Below are 16670 nucleotides of genomic sequence, written 5' to 3'. Positions count from 1 at the left end.
CAAAGCCCAAAGCTCACTTATAGGACCCTAGGTAGTCACTGATAAATGCAAAGTCATAGTATTTTTAACAGACAACTCTTAATAGAATTAATATGTTGAAAAGAAAAATTCTTTTTTCACAGAGGAGTTCAACTACAGTGCTGCATACTCAGCAGCAGCACTAAATGTTAATAACTTGAAGAAATTAGGTATAAGTATGACATTCTGGTGTAAAGTTTCTCAGCATGAATAGCTTCCTGGAGTGACAACAGGCATGATAGAGATTCATCCTAAAACAGCTGCTGATGTGAAATAGTGCTTAGAAGTGTTTTGGGGTGGCAGGATCATGGCAATGTTTCCGTCAGAGGTACCCAGGTCCCACAGCACGCCAGACCTAGGGTACTACAGTTCAGAAGCTCATTAAGCATTTCAACCATGCCCAGCAGTTCTCTGAATTGTGGTCTCTCAGTACATCAATTTTTTTTCTCTAATTATATTGATTTTAGCAAATTGCATGTCCTTCTGTTGATTTTTAACTATGTATAGTAAAAACTAGGAATGTGAGAGGAAAAACAAACTCACTGTACTCCAGCAAGTTGTTCCGTACCATTAGACCCTTCATGGGACAAAACAGAGATGTCAGAGCTAAGAACATACAAAAATATGCATTTATTACAAAAATAAACAGAAGATAAGTTTCTAAATTAATATAGGCCTTATATTCATCACCCAGAAAGAAAAGACCACTCAACTGTCTGGAACACCAGCTCTGTAATTACACACCCATTTATTTTCAGTGTGTGGAGGATTTAATTGCCTGTGCCCAGCTCTATCTTTGGGTCATCACAACGGACCGACTATACCATGTGCCAGCACCTGCCATCTGCAGGCTATCCTCCCACACCAGAGACCTGAATTCTAGCCCATACTCCTGTCTAAATCATGTCTTTATAAGGCAGAGAGCTTCTAAAATCTGCTCCATTAATTAAGAGCTGCCATACAACCTCTTGCAAACCAGCAACACAACCCCTATCCTGTTTCTTCCCCATATAGGCAAGCTATGATTCTCCCCTACACTTTCATTTTACAAAGCATTTCAGTACTTGCATTGCTGAACCATGCTAGAGGTAGGACTTCTCCATTGGTGTAAACGCTCTGAAGTCAGTGCAGCTGATAGTATAGCACCAGCTCTACCATTCATAGTGGGTAGAGTACTTGGGTGTTTAGAGAGGATGTATCTCTTCCTGTTTATTTGATCTTTTTACTCATTTTAGTGAGTGATTTGCTAATAAAAATACTTAAGCAGGTCAGAGAGCTAAGAACCAAGCCCATGGTGAGTGTTTTAATTAGGAAGACAGTACCAAGAATATTTTAAAGAACAGTGGATCTTGGTCCATTCGTTCAGAAATGTGTCTGTTACATATAGCTATCAGCTGCATTTGTGGACATAACTCCCAGATGGTTGGAGATACCTTGTCTCAACACTGCAGATAAATACCTTGGCTTTAGAGGAGAGTATAACACAAATATGCACCTTTCTGCAGTACTCCCTTCTAGTTAACTCTGAGATGCTCCTTGTTCAATGCTTTTGGTTCAGGCTTTGTTAGAATAAACCAGTCTTCTAATGGATTTAGTTCATATACTTTACACACAGTTTAGAAATTTTTTGCACCAGTCATGACAAGATACAAGACGTTTATTTTTCTGTTTCTTTCTTTGGGGAAATTCAACACATGTTAACATAACTAGGGTTAATCTGGCCTTTAGCAGGCAATTTACTTTTATATTTTCTCACTTTTTTATTAAGTATAAAAAACCCAGAAGCATACAGTCTATAATTACTTATATTTAGCTCTTGTCCTAGGTCAATTTTTTTTCCTTATCCTAAGATTTTTAAATGTATGTAAGGAACAAAATAACTTACACAATAGTTAGAAGCTTGAAATTACATGTTTAGGGGCATTCCATATACCCTGCACTTCTTTGTGTTTGGAAGTCCTATTTCTCTGCAACTCAGTAGACATCTTGGCAGGATCTATTAAAGGGACTTACCAGCTTAGAAAAATGTATAGCTTCGAAACTCAATTTAAAATTTGTTCAGGTAGTTGTTAACCTCACTAAAAAATCAATGGACCAAATCTCATACATCTTATATATATCACTAGAATTTAACTTAAATCAAAGAGTTGCCTTAATGTAAGTGAGAAAGGCATTTGTCCAGTGGGAATCACTGCAGGCTTATGCCTATCCTTGTTATCAGTCACTCAGCAATGTCAAATTAATTAATTTCAAGGGTTTTTCCCCATCAGTGAAAAAATTCCATGAAATAAGAAACTGCAGTAGTCTGCAAATCATTAACACAGCTGTTGGGACACTCTCATCTACCCATTGGTACCTTGGTGACATTAGGGTACACTGTGCACCAGTGTCCACTAGAGCCTTATGCTCCTGTGGGTTGCATGTACCAGGCCATCAAAACCATACAGTCCCGTAGGCCCCATTGTCCCCTTCCTCCAACTGCCTGGAGGCAGGTTACCTCTAGTCCTGGTTGTAGTATTTGTTCCTCCCTTCTTGTAAGTACAGAACAGAACTCCCTTTATCAAGACCAGGAGTAAGATCAACCCTTTTACTCTGTTTGGGAAACTGCCCTCTTGAAACTGAAGCAGGAATTTTCCTGAAGAGCCCCATTTTGTTTGGGTTTGTTTCTTTATTTTCCTGCAAAACAGACACTCAGGAGGGGATTGAGGTAGATTTTTCATCCTACTTCCTTATGTCTCTGTGGTCGCTCAGATAAAACCACGGAATGGTCTGTGGTGTGTAACCATTATATCCTCTCTCTCGAGCAGAGGAATGCTAACTGCTCATAGCTGAGTGACTGATCCATAAAGGTGGGGGCTAGGACATATCCTCTCTGAATTCCTGGAGCTCTTGGGACTTTCTCCACAGCTTAGACATAGACTCATGGGAAGGAAGAGAGATTTTCTTCATTTTGCTGGAGTTAGATAGCCAACTTATCCACTGTTTGTCCCTCTCCATCTTTCCAGATCATTACTACCAATGAGGTGGTGTGTAACAATGGAGAGCTCCATAAAAACTTCTGCCACATGGGTCATGTACACTTGACTTCATCTGGATCTTTGGATAATTGCTCATTGTCTAGGTCATCATAAATCACTTCCAGCATGGCTAATTCCCTCAGGTACTGGATACCTTTCTTGATGGTGGTCCATTTGCCTGGACGACATAAGATCTTCCTTGAAGGGATACATTCACTCAATGCCTACCAGGAGTCACCCCCAGAGGCTGAGGGTTTTTGCCCCTTTTCCAGTCACTTTGTCAATGCCTTCCCTAGAAAGGAATCCCAGCTTCTTGGCTTTCCTACCCTCTAATTCCAGACCACTGGGCCTGTTATCCTGGCATCAGAGCAACCAGGTGACAATGTGCTCACTGGGATGAAGCTGAAATATTCTCACATATCTCACAGCTCCCTCAGGGATGGCGATCAGGTAGTTACTGCCTTGTTTATGAGTTCTGCCACTTCCTCCTCCTATTCTCGTGATGGCACTGCTTTGGAGTATCCTGCCTTATCTACTTCTTCCACCTTCCCCTTCTTAGTAGCATTTTCTTCCCTTACTAAACAAGCTCACTTTTGCATTTGCTTGCCCATACTATCCCACACACCCTGCCACTCATAACTAGCCAGCCTCAGGACAGATCTCTGGGTGGTATTCTTAAATAGATGTTTAGCCTTAAACAAGACCTGAAAGGCATTCAGGAGACAGCAGTAGGAACATGCTTGTTTGAATGTCCTAAGGATTCAAAATTCTCAAGAGCTATTGTAAGCAGCCTGGAGAAGGGGAAGGTGAAGTAGCAGGGGATTGTTCCCTCATCTCCCCTACAGATAGGCTCTCTGAGGAGAAAAGGTAAAAACTATAATTATTAATAGCTTCTGAGAGATGGTTCCCAAAGTACAGAGATGACAGCAATGCTGAGTACAAATATCAGATTAGTCCAATGACCGGTAATTTTACCATATCATAAGGCAGTGTTACACTACAGCAAAATGATAACCTTAATCCAGCCCCCAGAGATGCTAAACAGCACAACAGAGTACACATACAGCAAGTAAGGTCTTACATAACAAGATCCCGAGAACAAGAACAACTCCTCTGAGAGCAAATAAATCAACATTGTGGTCAGCGTCTATTAACCTAATATAATGAATGTGTATAAACAAATTTTTTTAACACGCTCTGGTCAGATCTGTTATTATCTCAACCTTTTTTTCCCCATGTTGGGTACCAAAAAGGACTGTTGTGGTTTAACCCCAGCCAGCAGATAAACACCACACAGCCATTCTCTCACTCCCCTCTAGTGGGATGTCAAATAGAACCAGAAAAAAAAGGTAAATCTTGTGACCTGAGATAAAGACAGTTTCAGAGGACTGAAAAGGGAAGGGAAGATAATATTTTTGATAGAAGAATATACAAAGCAAGCAATGGGCAGTGCAATTGCTCACCACCCACTGATCAGTGCCCTTCCCATCCCTGAGCAGTGGCTACCCCATCTCACTGGCCAATTCCCCTTAGTTTTGTTGTTCCACATGGTGCTGAATATGTTATGGAATATCCCTTGTGTCAGTTGGGGTCGCCTGTACCAGACATGTCCCCTCCCAGCTCCTTGTGCAGCTCTTCCCAGCCTCTTCACAGGCAGGCAGCAGGAGAGATTGAAAAGTCCTTGAAATGGAGTAAGCCTTGCTCAGCAACAGCCAAAACATCAATGTGTTATCAATATTATTCTCATCCAAAATCCAAAACATAGCACTGCATCAGCTAACTAGGAACAAAATTTACTCTATCTTGGAAAGAAAGTAGGGTACAAGTTCTTTCTTTCCATCTCTATCTCCAGGCTGACAGCTCAAAATTAGCAAGACTGTATAGTATCTCTAAAGTTTAAGTCTGTACCTTAAACTTAATGCCCATGAAGGACTTTGTCGGCCAAGGAGCCTAGTGCCTAGAGAGATGTAGTGGTGAAAAGAAGTAAAGAAAGGTTAGCAGTAGAGGAGTGGAGGGAAGTAATCACAAAAACTAACTTTAATCCTGGGGATACCTCATCTTTCTTTGTAAAGAATGGAGGATAATTAAGGAGCAGACAGGTCAAAGCAGAAACCTAACTTTAGGCTCTCTGAAACTACATCCACAGGGGAACTTCACTCCACATCATAGACCTCCAGTGTCCACATTTTAAAAAGGGATCTTTTGAAAGTAGTCTGTGAGGTAAAGGGAAACACAAAAGACATTTAAGGACTGGAGAAAATGCCTTTCTTTGAGCTTAGTCTGTTTATCTTATCAGAAAAGAGGACTGAGACGTGACTAAATTAAGGAGTATAAATGCTTTCATGAGGAAAAAAATACTGGATATGAAAGGGAACTTTAATCTAGCAGAGAAATATATAACTACAACCTATCGGCTGGAAGCAGAAGCCAGACAATTCAAATTAGAAATTAAGTACACATTTTTAACAGTGAGAGTGAACAGAGTGGATCAGACTACAGAGGAAAATGGTAGATTCTCAGCATATTCGGATTTTCTAGTCACAACTAGATACTAGGCTGAAATAAAAGTTTGAGTGAAACTATGGGTCTCAAGGCAGCATCACAGTCTGTGATATTCAGGAGACTAGATAAGTCCCTCTCAAACACTCTGAAGCTAAATTCTATGAATCTGTATCAGTCACCAGGCATGTAAGCTTTGCACAAAAAAATCCTTCCCAAACTAAACTCAAAGGTTTTGATAACTTCTGGTATCTTCCAAAACTGACTAATCTCTGAAAGATTTCTGGGTATAACATAACTTCTGCATAGAACTGAAGAGCTGAACATAAGCTGAATACAACTGTTATTTGTAGCAATAGCTGTTTATTAATAATGGGATTGTTTTCTATTCTGTTACACTAGTTCCTAAAATCAATAAGGTGACTAAATTTATGGCATAAATTACCACATTTATGGTAATATGTATGACATCTGTAATTCACCTAGAAATCAAGGTAAATAAAGGATGCAGAGGATGAGTATATTGATGTGGTTTGCAAATATTCATTAACTGAACATCACCATAATGCTGTGAAATGTGTAAGTATTATTACCAAGATTTCATAGATATTTCCTGTTTAGAAGTTCAAAGATAGATAGATAGATAGATAGATAGATAGATGATAGATAGATAGATAGATTAGAAAATAAAAATAATTTTAAAATACAATGGGGAAAAGAGCACAAAAATCCATATAAGAAGTCCTGGTCCTCTTCATGTTATTTGCAGATTTGAGGGAACTGAACTCTAAAGCAGCTTCATAGCTCAGCTTAAAACTAAATCTATCCTAGGTACAGTGAAATGTTTTTCATTCATTTGGTATCTAACCTGAAAACTTGTGCCTAAAGAAGTAAAATGATCACTCCAGATATATTTATTTTCTCCCTTTTCTTCACTATGTCTTGTTTGATAATCACATTGAATTACTGGATGAAAAAAATTCTTCACTTTCTGCCCACTTTATAATATTTTTAATATATTTCCAATGAGGGCAAAGTGAACAGAGATTAAATTCTGCTAACAGAAATATCTGAAAATCCATAAGAAAAATGCCCAAGGAGAATGAAACTGGGCCTTTATTCCTAGTAGTACAGTTTATTTCAGATGTTATCTCCAGCTAAGTAATCTGATGCTTAGATTTTCCTTGTACATGGGAAAAAAAAATAAAAATTAAGACAAATCTTAGGAATTTAAAATGTTTAATGCTAAATGAGTAGCACTAAATGATTTTATAAAAAATATAAATTCTATACTTTGTAACACCTATTAACTCTGTTTTATTGAAACCCCTATAGCGATGGGGTAATTGTCCCCAATAAATTGACATAGGCTGTTAAATAGGTTTGGAGCTGCTTTAAGGGATTTCCAATAGAATAATTTTGGATAGCTTTAGCTTGAGTTATTGGGGAAACACAAAAACTACTGAATGTAATAGTGTGATTGAATGTCACCTTTTTCTACCATGTGGCTTCACTCTCTCTGCCCAGACTCACATTTGCACTGCCCACACATCAGTGTGGCTTTTCCCTACCTTCACACTGAAGAGGAGAAACGGGCAGCAAGCCATCACAAAACCATAATCACCCTCTCCCCTACCATGGCCCTCAATTTCACACGTTTCCTCCCCTTAGCCAAGATTCTAGTTCTTTCCCCTCAGAGGAAAAACTGCAGTAGCTGAGAGGTATTACTACTTGATTAAACAGGCCACAAAGCTTTCCTCACTCTAGTCCTGGTTTCTCCAAGTAGGAATTATTATCCCATTTCTAAATTTCTTCTGTGTCTTTTCGCTCAAGAACTATGGAGATTTACCAGGGCTCAGCAATCAGCAGCAGTTTCTAGTTCAGCAACTTGCAAGCCATCTGAAGTTTCTCTTTCTAAGGTCATTAAAGTATATATTTTCATATTTGTAGTAATTTCCTTATATATATAATGGTAATTATTTTGCCAGACCATCTCCTTCCAGGTCTGTTTAATACCTTTATCGATGATCGGGACAACAGATTGAGGGCACTCTCAGTCACTTTGCAGATTACACAGAATTGGGAGCGAGTGTTAACCTACTGGAGGGTAGGAAGGGATTTGGACAGGCTGGATGAATGGGCTCAGGCCAACTGTGTGAGGTTCAAAAAGTCCAATTACATGTCCTGCACTTGGGTCACAACAACTCCAAGCAGTGCTGCAGGCTCGGGGAAGAGTGTCTGGAAAGCTGCCTGGCAGAAAAGGACTTGGGGGTGTTGGTCAGCAGCTGGCTGCACATGAGCCAGCAGTGTGCCCAGGTGGCCAAGAAGGCCAATGGCATCCTGGCTTGTATCAGAAATAGTGTGGCCAGCAGGACCACAGCAATGGTGGTCCCCTTGTACTCGACACTAATGAGGCCACAGCTCGAGTCCTGTGTCCGGTTCTGGGCCCCTCAGTTCAAGAAAGACACTGAGGTGCTGCGGCATGTCCAGAGAAGGGCAATGTGCGCTATAGCCAAGACAGCCTCTGATCATCACCTACCAGTCCTTCTCTGTTCACAAACAGCAGGTTCAGCAGGACACCTGGGCTTGCTCACCAGATGTGTCAGGAAGTTCTCTTCCGCATACTCCAGGAACCTCCTGGACTGTTTTCTCTCTACTGTGTTTCTTTTGAGAAGATATCTGGTAAATTGATGTCCCCCACAAGAGCAAGGGCCAGGAATTGTGAAGCTTCTCTCAGCTACTTGAAGATTATTATAGAATATTTCATCTGCCAATAATGTATAATATTTGGTCAGTTGCTTAAGCAAAAACAAAATACTTGAAAAATGTTTCAACATAAACACACACAGTGGAAAGCACACATAATAACTACACATACACAGTGTTAAACATCTTCACATTGCTCTCTGTTATGAGTCATACTAAAGCACTCTCCTCAAAGTGTATTTTCCTAAAATGAATTTCAGTGAGCTGTCTGAAGAACAGACTTAGTGATTTCTATCAGCATGAACCATGATGGGTTACAGGTCATTTAAACAAATTGCTTTTGATTTTTAAAATGTGCAAGGTGCATTTGCTGAAGGACCTGTTGGCATGAGAATGCATATTTAAGGTGCATTAAACATGCTAGTTATACAAAAGAGCATGATGTAATTGTTACGTTCGTACATGAAGGCACAGAGGTGAATGTGAATTTAATTCTACAGAGTGATAAGTTAGGATTTTGCATACAAAATTTGACCCAGAACATTAGGACCAATTTATTTTCCATTTCAAAATAGAAAGTTTTATTAATCTATTGTCAAGTATCCAAATATGTTATAAAGAGTACCCTTGAAAACAATTTGAACTTTTCCTGTGAATCTTATTGGATCGGTTGGATAAACTAAAATTTTTTTAAATTCCTTTTTGCTTTCTGCTCAAGCCTCTTCTCAAACATCAAAAAGTAACACATGCAATTTCATCCAGCAGTAATCCCTGGTAGATTTGATGTCGTATTGCCTGCCAATAATTAACTTTCTGTCAAAATATTTTCACAAGCATCAACTTCATGAAACCAACAAGAAGGGAGCCTTGGAGCTTCAGACCCTGTTGGAAACACAGCTTTAAGCTATGTCACTTAGTGGGACAATGACCAATCCACAATGCAGCTAAAGAAGATCCATGAAGCAATAGAGGAAAGTAATTGAAACAGATTTTTCTCCAATTAAAAATAACTGCATTTTCACTTAACATTCCAGCCAATCTATTTTCACGCAACCAAAAACACAGTGCCTTTGAAAAAAGTTTCAAAGCTATGAGTCTGAAGACCTTAGTAACAGAACTAATGACAAAATCATGCCCCCTCATCACACACCAGCTAGTTATGCTAAGAGCAATGGGATATTTGTCACTCACGCCCATGCTGCATTTCAAATAACTTTATCAAATGATGTTGATCAGTACATGGCTATATTCCTTCAGAAACTGTTTCAACTTCAGCATATTTTCACTTGTATCTGAATGTCATCAAAGATGTTCTCCAGGAACAAGTCAGTACGCCTATTGCTTCTCCACATGCAACTTCTACATTCACTTCTGATGAGTGCCTTGGAGAAATCAGGAAGCTACTTGTTGAGGAATACATCTGAAGTTTCCTTAACACTACTAAAGGTTAGGTTATGCAGCAATTAAGAGAAACAGATGTTATTTGTGTATTAAAACTAATTTCCAGATGGTTCAAGATCACCACATTGTGCAAACAGCCAGCTTAAACAACTGCTTGTTTTTACTGTAATTACCCTCCAGTTTCCTTCTGCCATCACCCTCTACTGTGTGCTATACTTCATTGCTCCAGCTTGTGCCCCAGCATTATATGTTATTTGAGACATGAACTTTGTCTTCATATAAAGTTTCTATAAATGTTTGGAGCAAAAAATTATAAAACAAAAATGGTAACAATGGATCAGAATAAAACTGTCCCTATGACCAGAAATACAAAAGTTCAACCAATCTGGTAGTATAACACCTATTAGTTTTGAAATTGATTAAAAATAAAGTGGTTATGCTTTAAAAAAACCCTAAAAATATATTTCTCATAGATATCTTACCCCAATAGCAGGAAGATGTCAGGTTAACGTGTTAGTCACAGCCCGTTGTTCACACAGCATGTTTCCACACAGCAACAGCTTCTGAGTCTCCAGAAGGAATTTTCTTCTGCTTCCAGCTGATAATGAAACACACTACACACAACACATTATTCTCCCTCACAGAACACCACAAAACCTTACCTACGACCTCAGCAAAATAACAAGTACTCAGCTCTGAGATGTTTGTCAAGATTAGTTCTGCACTGTTATACTGCAACACTTGTTACAGTATAAAACCCTGGCAGACGCTTTTCATTGTAGTGTGAAGACCCACATGCAGTTAGTGTTCATGGGAGATATAAAGCCTCCGCACCTAGTCAAGTGCAGATCCAAAAGAAAACTAAGTATAGCAGGTTCCCCATCAGATATAAAACACCCATAACTCAGTCAGGTTCCCACTCTCCCAAGAACTGAACTTGGGCATCCCACATACCTCAGTGACCCTTCTTGCATGTAATGCTGGGAACTGACCGATCAGAAAGAAAGGACTAGACTTGCTTGCCCCAGTCATCTCTGATAAGGTAGTAATTTTCCACAGCATATTCAAGACTTTTCATACTATACCTCCATTTGGTCATCAATGAAATATGAGTTCAGGACTGAATGTGACCAGGATTCATGCTCAAAATTTTTTATTGATCCACCTAAGCCTGTTCACTGTTCTCTAACAGCCATGAGATGCTGCTCTTCAGAGTAGTGCCATTACACTGTGTCTTGGAGCATTTGGGTACTATTGACTATGTCCATTGAAAACTGCTTTTGGTATTTCTATACACTGGCAAGGTATACACTATCAAAGCACACAACAATGAATAGTTTGCAACCCTGTTAATACTTGAAGAGGGTAAAAATTATCCTGAAGACATTTTTTTCAGTGTTGAAATTTTTAACCTATTATTAAAGATAATGATACCGTGCACATGTATTGCTTATTTTCCTTCCACTTCTTTAAGGGGTGAAAGAAAAGCTTATCGTTCAGATGAGCTACTTCTCTGAAACAATGAGACAACAAGCAATTATAGATGGTTTAGACAGATATTATTCTGCCCCTACTAGGCAATATCTCATTTATGTCACATGCAAACTGCCATGATGAACAAATGAAGATCTGGGAAGAATAAGCACTTTGTTTAACAGATGCATTTGTGTAAGTTATTCTGAGCTTACACCTGAGTAATGGTGGCCTGGTTGTTCTAAAACAAGGAAAAGCCAGCTTATTAGTATCATTGGAGTACTCAGTCATTAAAACACAAACACATCTACACATGACGCCAAAAATATGTGAAAATATTATTATTACCCTTAGCGGGAGCAAAATGTTAACTTACCCCCACGTGATTGGGTAGCCTAGAGATGTGAAGTGTGAAAAACAGCAATTACTCTTTCCAGGCAATGTATAGCCAATTCAGTATATTCATCATTCAGGTCATTGTGAACATAAATGTGAGAGACTTTGGTAATATTTCCCATCTTTATGTCTGGAGTGCCCTAGTTCATATAAAGACTTTAAATTTCTAATTTTCACCCATTAATCATAGTCTTGCCTGAGGACTTAAAAAGAAGCATCGATGAACATGAAAGGGCTCCTGCAGACCTTCTCAGACAAGAGATCAAAAGGGCACTCACCTGTCACATGTTGGAGATGCTCAGAATTCCTCCATTTTCTTCCTCTGTGTCCCACTTTTACCTCTTGGAAAATATACCTGATAAGAAGTAGTGCACTCCTTTTTGATATATAGGCTCTGCATACACAGAACATTTTGTATATAAGTATTTGAGCTAGCTGAATCACTCCCAGCCTACACTGTACATTTTCAAAGGGTCTATAACAGCAGAGAAAGAATATTACAACTTTAGCTTTGTTGGAAGTGGTGTACTTGGCTCTAGTTAGTTAGCTGAGTGAATAAATGAATGTACAAACAGCTGGAAATGACAGTTACTTTTGCTAGCTTGGAAGCTGTTAATCTTGTAATTAAAGGGTTTGAGATTTGAAATTCTATTACATTATTTCTTTCAATGAAACATTTCCACAATAACTCTGGGTCTGGAACTCAGGTAAAAAACATCTTGATCATTTTCTCTCCAGCCAAAGAAATTCCTTCAGCTCAGTGGATCAGTGTGCCCCCAAGCACTCATTGCAAGTAATTACCCTGCAGAGGGAACACAGCCAGAGAAATGTTGCAGCATGATATTATTACTTTTTTTGGACTAAGTAATAAATATTTAAGAGAGAAAAGCTAGCCCACATGAAATGATAAATGAGCACACACTAAACCCCACCTACTCGACTGTGCACCTTTAAGGCCTCTTCTACCTGAAATAAACAGCTAAAATAATTCCCTTCCCCACCATGAGTTCTTATTTTCTTTAACAAACTAAACTCTCCTTCAGAATACAACTCTATTGTGATTTTAGTTGCTTTTATAAAAGTTTCTAGTACATTTCCAGAATGAGGTCAAAACAACACCAGACAGCACAACACAGGATGATTTCCTTTGTAGAGCTAAGGTTGTTTCTCAGTCTTTCTCAATTTGCAGATCTCCAGCTCTGTCTGAGAGAGGTGCACATCTTTATACAACAGAGTTAACCTTTCTGACCACAGGAACACATTTTTATATGCTTTTTCACAGCATTCCAAGGTAATTCAGAGTCTCAAAGATTCACAGACGCTGGACTGAAAATCAACAAAATTGTTCTTTTTCCATTGCCGTGTTATGCTTAGTCACTCACTCACTGCTCACTCAGCTGGTAATACTTTCTCATACTAACACATGCAACTTTTGTGCCAGAAAATTTGAAAAATAGATAATAAAGAAACAATAATGAGCTGTGAAGCATTTATAAAAATTTCATTTTATATCAAAGAAATTAATTTCCAAATGACCCCATTATTTGACCTTTCACGACACTTCTCTTCAATGCAAATAAACAATATCAAGTTCAAATTGATAGGTATGGTGCAGATTGGGAAATATTCAGACTTCTTAGAAGTTATTTATAGTCATTCTAATATTTCTCTCTTTTCAATAAACTATCAAAATTTTACAAACAAATAATGGTGGTTTTGACAATTAGATGGATATAGAGTGTATTCTCAACTCCAGCTTTACGTGCATTTCTAAAAAACCTTTGTTTTGCATGTAGTAATAATAAAAAAGATCTTCAAAATACCAAACATTTTTCATAGATTTATTTAGATCAAACCCTATTTTATTAGCAGTTTTTTGAAATACTGACAGAATTATTGGTCACTTGAGAAAATAATCTAAGGAAGTCATGAATTCCACAGATTTTAAAGGTCTTATTTATTTGTCTATTCACTGTTTATCAAGACAAATCTACATATTTGGTGTATCTGAACTTCCTCAGGTCATGGACACAGAAATGAAAAAAACTGTGTTGTATTGCTAATATTTATAAAATCCAAGACCTGAGGCAATTCGCTGAATGCAATTTATTCCCATCTGAACCATGAAAAATGAAACTCTTTGTGAAGCAGAGGTGCATGTGCCATTCCTCCAAACACAGCCCCATACTAGCCACTGTGATGAAAATTAACTCTACCCCAGCTGAGACCAGCACACCCCTGTGGCGTTATCTGCCTATGTAAGGCCAGCAGCTTCTTAATACAGCTTACCTTCTCCCAGAGTACCTGTCATGGCCAGGACTGTCTCCCTGAACTGTCTTACAAGGTTACCATTCTCTCTTCCTAATCCCATCTCAGGGCTCCCTGCAGCAACTTGCAACCAAAAAAAAAAAAAAGCAGGTACTTGGTTTTAGCGAGTAAAATTTTTATATGTAGATATGAGATTTTAGATACAGCTTTCAACTTCTTTTTGTATTTCTATTTGTTTTGGGGAGGGAGGGTGGTGGGTCCAGCCTTCTGAGGAGAAAAGAAAAAAAATCAGCCTGGAAAAAAGAAGGTTTCAGGATGACCTAATTGCCTCTTTCCAGTACTTGAAGGGAGCCTACAAGAAAGATGGAGATAGACTATTTACAAGGGCCTGTAGTGACAGGACAAGAGGAATGGCTTCAAAATTAAAGAGAGTAGGTTTAGATTAGGTATTAGGAAGAAATTCTTTACCATGATGGTGGTGAGGCACTGGAACAGGTTGCCCAGAGAAGCTGTGGATGCCTCATACCTTACAGTGTTCAAGGCCAGGTTGGATAGGGCTCTGAGCAACCTGATCTAGTGAAAGGTGTTCCTGCCCATGGCAGGGGATTGGAACTATATGATCTTTAAGGTCTCTTCCAACCCAGACCGTTCTATGGGTCTTATGGGCAAGGACTAAATTTTGTCATGAGAGCATCCAGGTCCTGAAAAGAGCTCAAGATAGCTGGGTGCTACAATAACACAAATATTAGACCATAGTCTGAGCCAGTTTAGCATAGCTCTCATCTGTAAAACTCAGATCCAAAACATTATGCAGGTCTTGAGGCAATTTTTTCTTATAACTTCAAATATTTAGGTAATTTTAAAGACTTAATACTGAGACTAATAGAATTTAATAAGCAGTAGCAAAGATTTCAACTCAAGCAGAGAAGAAAGCTCTTAGCTTGGATTGGCAAAAGCTGGTGCAGCCTTATTATTGGTGTCATTAACTCTATTGACCAGCCTCTAAATCCAGGAATATTAATACATCCAGAAATAGAAAGAACATGAGCTGAAATTCAAATTACTTCTGACATTCATGAAAAGCCTAGTCACAATACCTTGTGAGGAAAGGAAGAGTTTGCATTCTGTGCAGCATGGAAGCAAAATGTTTGTCCTTACAGAGGATCTCCTTTATTGCCTTTTATTATTATTTTAAACTTGTTTATTACTTAAAATTTAAAGTCCTTTTCACTGTATACTTTTTAAAATTGCATGTTTATAGTTTCAAATTCAAATAAGCAACCTCAAAACAACCATAGCTCAAAACATGAAAAGTATTTGGTATACATCTATTGAAAAAAAAACTTCTGAGGAGAAAAGATTATTATGCCATGGAAAATAGTATTTTCCTAGCTACAAAAACTTTTATTTTAATATGATACCTTGTAAACTCTGAGACACTGAACAAATGTTGTGTGTTGCTCCAGTGTTACCATAGAATTAATACATACCCTGAGCATTCTAAACTGAGTTCCATATACATAAAACTACTAGACATTTTTAGTAACACTTTGTTCAGAGAGCATCCCAGTTTCATCTGGGAAATTTCACATTGTAATATTTCACTAAATTTTAGGATAAATGGGATGGGAGAACAGCTTTGGAAACTCCCAATTTATAGAAAGCATAATATATCAAGTCTGCTCCCAGTACCAACCTTGTGCTTTTCCCCTTCCCTCTCAAAACACAGTTACTCCATGAGTTGACAGGATGTTTTCTCAAAGGTGTCTCTACTTTTCTCAAGGAAAGTTGATAAGGATAAAAAGACATGGGGATAGATAGATTTTCATTTCTTTCATTTTAAATTAATCCCTAAAGTTTCTGTCCAGTAATATAAAGACTGGGAGATCTGACCTTTCTCAAGTGGTCTCAGAGGAAAGGTAGATAAGGGGTAGGTTTCAACAGCCGTAATTGTGGTACCCCTGGGCTTACCTCTCTCTTTTCTGAAAAGGCCAATTTGGGACTGGAAGAAAGAAAAAAAAAAAAAAAAAAAAAAAAAAAAAAAAAAAAAAAAAGGAAAAAATCAAAACCAGGTACACTTAAAAGCGTATAAAGTTGGTGCCTAGCTTAGCTAGTCACTTATATTGTTCTTTAGTCACTGGAATGACATATATACTTCCCAAGATGATTGTTTCCATTGCAGGAATAAACCCAAACAGGCACTTAGGACATGCAAGATGAATCATCTGGGGCAACTCCCGAATGGCAACTCTACCATGAGGGGTATCAAGATCCCTCAGGGTCTCAGTGAGCATCAGAACTCTCCATCTCTCTTCAAGGAACCTAGAAATTGTATACTAGACACTCTACTCTTTAGCCAGCTAATAGATGAAATGGAGCCAGCTCTTTATCTGATACTCAGGAAACAGCTACATCTTTAACGCAGTGATTTCCGTAAGCAACACAAAAAATACTCTCAAATGTAGGGCTTCTCTCAGAGGGACATTCAGTCCTATTCTCCAAGTTTCCAAATTATACCCCTAGTGCCTGCCCTCTATACACAAAAAGACAGGCAGGCAGTGCTAAGGGGCAGGGGCAGAGGTCGCTATGATGGCCCTGCACACCAGTAATATCCAAAGGGACCAGATCACAGCTGAGGGCACTACAGGGACTTATCTGTCTCCAGGATGCTTTACAGCTATGAGGCAGCAGGAAGGACATAGTTTCCTTTCTTTTTCTATTCCAAGCCATACAACAGCACGTAACAGGCTTAGCATTGACATGAAGGAAATAAGCTCAGAATGTCACCAGCAACTCTTCTGCTCCTTTGCTGTTCCTGTTTTCCTGTCAACTCTAGCACTCTGGCCAAGGATGAACACTTATAGTTTGGTTCAACCGCTGCTTCTGTGATCC

This window comes from Empidonax traillii, unplaced genomic scaffold (assembly GCF_003031625.1).
Source record: "Empidonax traillii isolate 1590-97213 ecotype Southwest subspecies unplaced genomic scaffold, ASM303162v1 scaffold585:size537962, whole genome shotgun sequence".
Classification (NCBI taxonomy): domain Eukaryota; kingdom Metazoa; phylum Chordata; class Aves; order Passeriformes; family Tyrannidae; genus Empidonax; species Empidonax traillii.
Note: the sequence above shows the minus strand (reverse complement) of the source record.